The sequence below is a fragment of the Tuber melanosporum genome (genome assembly GCF_000151645.1).
Source record: "Tuber melanosporum whole genome shotgun sequence assembly, scaffold_4, strain Mel28".
Taxonomy (NCBI): domain Eukaryota; kingdom Fungi; phylum Ascomycota; class Pezizomycetes; order Pezizales; family Tuberaceae; genus Tuber; species Tuber melanosporum.
This window is the reverse complement of record NW_003299084.1, coordinates 1-5,747: the sequence shown is the minus strand read 5'-3', so window position 1 is coordinate 5,747 and position 5,747 is coordinate 1.

Here is a 5,747-nt window from a genome sequence, read left to right as displayed (position 1 = left end):
GTATCTTCTGTGAGCCGGTCGTTCGAACCTATGAGTAGCTAACAGGCAATATTCAAGGCTAAACCGCGCTTTTTATTACTATTATTATTGTTATTTGAGAAGAAGAATCATAAGATAAATTTTTTTAATTTGTATTTTGTGATATCAAAAAATCGTATTCCTCCCCTCCCAAGAACTTACCCTGTTCTCCTCCCTCGGAGGAGATCGTTGTTGGGACCAAAGCCGTTAGCTGTATCTGCATGTGGAAGCAGGCAACATGACATCGTATCACCCAAGTCAAGTAGTAACTTAGCCCCATTTCCGACGGCAAATTAAGCGTTGCGCTAAGCAAGCTACTCGTTCATATGATACCGTACTTCTCAGTATGCTACTCTATTCTCCTCTGGGGAGGTCGCAGTTTTATGTACATACATAACTGTACCTGTACAACCCTAGGGCTGAATCCGGGGTATCCGTGCTGTTGCGAACGGTTTTTTTTCTTCTTCTTCTTCCCCTCTCCCAAAAAGTCGATGAGCGGGAAAAAAAGAAAAGAAAGAAGAAAAAAAGGTATGCGGTGTATGCATGCATGCAGAGATCCTCACAATCTTTCTTCAACTCTCCTCCCACTCGATGATGTTTACCCACCTCCAACCGCCAAAAATGGATGGTTCCCCCCCTCAGGCCATACTGTGAACAAAGTCCCGTAATAATAATAATAATAATAATAATAATAATAATAATAATAATAATAATAATAATAATAATAATACATGTAATAATAATGAATATATATAAAAAAAACCCGTATCACCGATTTGTGTGCGTTTTTCCGGGTGAGCCGAGCGAGCGAAGCGAGCGAGGCGATTCTCTTGCCGGGCGGACAGCTGTGCTGATGGGAAGAGGACGTGAGAGTTGTTGTAATCGTGAAACAAAGTGTCGACAATAATCAAAAGAGATTGATCGTTTGTTTCGTTGACCTATGATCAACTCGTCAGGACGGGGGGAGAAGGGTGATACTTATACCTTTCCCCGTAGATGATGGTGGATGAAAGTCCATCGGGTGTGGAAGACGGGGGCGTGGGTTTGACCCTGAGCGCCCGTCGCGAGAAACGCAGTAAAGTCGTTAAATCGCTAGTGGTGTGATGCGAAAATTTGCGCTCGCCGCTCGTGGGAGGGTGTGAGGCAAATAGTTGTGCGTCGGCGACCTCGTATTCCAAGCGAGGTGTGGCACACCGATTTATCGGTGTGCGTGCCGTCATGCATGCATCCTGCAAGTAAGCCGGAACCGGAAGGCTTGCCAGAATAGGTAGTCATCGTTCCGCATATGCGCGTACTAGGATCATCCCTACTAGGACAACGCGCATGCATGCCTGCATGCGCATATGTACGAGCTCATCCGTGCATAGCCGAGGTGTGTACCGGATTAGTCTAGACAACTTCCAAATCGGGACACTTACCTAAAACGGAAATATTTCCTATTATGGAAAAATTCCTATTTCGGAAAGTGGGTACGACCTTCCTATTATGGAAGTGGCGCGCCAAGAGATTTCAGCCCCATGTACCAGCCACCACGTGACGCCATCACGTGCCCATAAGCCACCGCCACACGCCACCACCACGCCGCCACAACGCCACAGCTCAGCCACTCACGTGACTGCGCCACAACGCCACAGCGCCACACCGCCAAGCCACACTAGCCGGTTAGGGTTAGGGTGAGCCGAGCGAGCGAAGCGAGCGAGGCGATTCTCTTGCCGGGCGGACAGCTGTGCTGATGGGAAGAGGACGTGAGAGTTGTTGTAATCGTGAAACAAAGTGTCGACAATAATCAAAAGAGATTGATCGTTTGTTTCGTTGACCTATGATCAACTCGTCAGGACGGGGGGAGAAGGGTGATACTTATACCTTTCCCCGTAGATGATGGTGGATGAAAGTCCATCGGGTGTGGAAGACGGGGGCGTGGGTTTGACCCTGAGCGCCCGTCGCGAGAAACGCAGTAAAGTCGTTAAATCGCTAGTGGTGTGATGCGAAAATTTGCGCTCGCCGCTCGTGGGAGGGTGTGAGGCAAATAGTTGTGCGTCGGCGACCTCGTATTCCAAGCGAGGTGTGGCACACCGATTTATCGGTGTGCGTGCCGTCATGCATGCATCCTGCAAGTAAGCCGGAACCGGAAGGCTTGCCAGAATAGGTAGTCATCGTTCCGCATATGCGCGTACTAGGATCATCCCTACTAGGACAACGCGCATGCATGCCTGCATGCGCATATGTACGAGCTCATCCGTGCATAGCCGAGGTGTGTACCGGATTAGTCTAGACAACTTCCAAATCGGGACACTTACCTAAAACGGAAATATTTCCTATTACGGAAAATTTCCTATTTCGGAAAGTGGGTACGACCTTCCTATTACGGAAGTGGCGCGCCAAGAGTGTTCATGCCCGATGTACCAGCCACCACGTGATGCCATCACGTGCCCATGAGCCACCGCCACACGCCACCGCCACGCCGCCACAGTGCCACAGCTCAGCCACTCACGTGACTGCGCCACAACGCCACAGCGCCACACCGCCTAGCCACACTAGCCGGTTAGGGTTAGGGGTTCGGGTTAGGGTTCGGGTCAGGGTTAGGGTTCGGGTTAGGGTTAGGCTAGGGTCAGGATTTCACTCCATGGCCGAGCTGTTCTCTTACCAGAGATGGGTAGTAGTGACTGATACATGATGATGTAACGATTGGTGTCGTCTCCATCATACCTGAAGCTGCCGTCCGAACCAACCTAATGATTCGCCTCCAATGAGGTAAAAACGGACTTATAATCAGGCGGGCTAAACCGTCTTATGGACGTAGTTAACCACCTTAATGGCGGTGGGATCCCTGGGGATGCCATCCGTCAACATCGTATCGATCAAGTCTACTTGCAGATTGGGCGAAGGGATTTCTCCTTACCATTCCACTTTGTTCAACGGGTTTCAAAGCCGTTGTCTTCGTAGGCGCGGGGACAGGGACCTTCGGGGCCGGCTTGTCCTTTATAGTGACCTCTTCCGAGATTCTATAACCGCGAATTATGTCAGCGTTATACTTGTTGTTGATTTCTCCGAGATTCCTAAATTTTCGGAGCGATAACATGATATGGGAGACGTCCTCGAGGGGAGTATCAGTCCTGTCGAGGCCATTTTCCATGGCTGTCCATACCTTACGAAGTTCTATGTGTTCCCATACGTCGTTATAAACGGATTTCAGGAAGATGGGGTTTCCTCCAAGGGCCTCGGGTGTGTCATCGTACCTTTGAGCCCATCTTTTGCTAGATTCTTGTGAAATCCAGGTTTGTAAAAGACGTCTAGGATAGCCACGCTGGAGGTATATATCTCTCACGTGATATACCTCCTCATAAAAGACTTTGCTGTTCCAGCAAAGGCGAGCCATCCTACAAATTTCCCCCACAAAAGCAGCACGTTTGACGTGTAGTGGGTGAAAAGAAATAAACGGGAGACGTTCATAGGAGTTGCATGGTTTTCGGTACGGTCTGAACGAAATATATCCTTGTTCGAGACTGATAGAAAGATCTAGGAAATCGCAAGTTTTTTCCTGTACCGACCATGTTAACTGGAGGCCATCTGCCTTGATGCATTCCAGTTGTTTGTACGCGGCCTTTTTAGTAGGTGCGCGAACCAAGACAAATACATCATCGATGTATCTTTTGTATAGCGGAAAGCGGTCCGCAAAAGAGTTTTCAAAGTAGGCCATGTATAGATTGGCAACATCTGGTGCCGAGGGGATACCCATAGCAAGGCCTTCTTTTTGGTAGAAAACTTGGTCTTGATATTCGAACAGAAGATAATTATCTGACCATCTTGCGAGGTCCATATACATGTTTTTATAATTATCATCGTAACCAACGTCCACTGTTTCACCAATGATTTGGTGAGCACGTTCCCGAGGGATGTTTGGATACATGGCGACTACGTCGCCGGTGCAGAGCCAGTACTTTTCAGTAGAGTCTGTTCGGTAATCTTTAAGGATTTTGGCAAGTTCTTGCGTGGATTGAAGGATCCACCTACTCTCCTTAATGTACGGTTTGAGGCATTGAGATAAGACTTTACTCGCATTAGCAAGCGGATAGGAGTGACATGGCACAATCGGTCGGAGGGCCCAGGGTTCTTTATGAATCTTCGGGAGCCCGTGAAAATGTGGTAGTTCTTCGACCTTGAAGTCAAACTTTTCTATCGGATGCATAATGTAGTCCAAGATTTCCTTAGGCATCTCGGGATTCTTATACTCTTTAATCTGGGTAAGGACTGGTTTGAGTCGTGACCAGACAGCATATCTGCTATCCCCGATCATGTCAAAGTCCTTATTGCTATGTACCAGATGATCTAATTTTTCCAGGTACCATTCTTGTCTCACGATTGTGGTACCGAGGTTTTTGTCAGCCTGGAGTACTAGCAAATTGTTGTTTTTTCTCCAGGTTTGAAGCGCAATCAATTCTCTTTTGTAGCAAGGATGTCTACGCGAGGATCGTACTGCAGTGGGTATAGACGTAAGTTGGCGAACCAACTCACTCTTTCCTCTTTGCAGCATGTCTTCAACCCATCTCGGTGTGAATGGCGGGATTGAGTGGCTTTCTTCTTTAGGAATTCGCCATCTCGGATCCTCTTTTATGGTATTAGATACTTTTCGGTTTTGTGCAAAAAATACTTTCCATTTAATTCTTCTAGCTAAAGAATCGAAAGCAGTTACAGGAAAATCAAAACCAAAAACAGGAGGCGCAAGAAACCTATGACCCAAAGAAAGAAAATTGTCAATTTCTGAAGGGATTGACGATACCCCGGGCCCTAGTTTGACTCGAAAATCAGCATTGACGACCGTGGTAAACGGGATGCGTGATCGGATTATTTCTAGAGCTTTTTCGTGGGGGATATCGAGGATTTCTCGCGGAATGGAAGAGGGGTTTTCTACTGACCAATTGGAAGAACGAATCTTATTTTCTAGTTCTTCTTGCCCTTCTTCGGCGCAGGGCCAGCTTTGGGGTTGCTCACGATGCGTTTCCGCTTCTGAACCCCTTTGGCGCCGATACCTTTTGGTTTGGATCGGGCCTGCTGGCCGGAGCCCGACAATCGTTTCTTCGGGGCTTTTCCTTTTCCCTAGTGAAGAGTTAGTGGCATGAAGTTTATCCAATGCGGATGAACTTACCTGATTGCCGGTATGTCGAGGTTTATCGGCTCGTTTCTGGTGCCGAAGTTCCTCGCGGATGACTTCCCTGATGGTCTGGGTGGAAGGCCCAGAATCAACATCCATCGGGGTTGTAGTTGCATCCGCAACCTTTTCCTTTTTGGCATCCAGTTCCCTGGAGTGCCGTTGGGTCTTTATTCTCATAAAGTCCCAGACCTTAGCGGCCCAGACTGGGCAAAGGTCTTTGGCGAGCTGAAGCTCGTCTTTAAAAATATCGGGAACCCCGCGGATGTTTATTTCCGGAGGTCCTTCGATCTTGCTCCCAATAGCCCTTTCCAGGGCTTTCCAATCGTCCTCCAGTGCTTTCAGCAACTGTTGTTCGATGGTAGGGAGTGAGCATAGTTTTTCGAGGTGCTCAACCTCGGCCTTCTTGACCTTGATGGTCCTAGCAAGGGCTTCCTCTTTCTGCAGGTTGAACCAAGTAGTTGATTCAGCCAAGAGGGGGGAGATGATGGAGGTAGACTCCTTCGAACATTGCACGGATGCGAATGGATTGTGCATTCCCCTCGCTGTCTACAATCTCTTGCGTGCAATGTGCCTCCGGAGT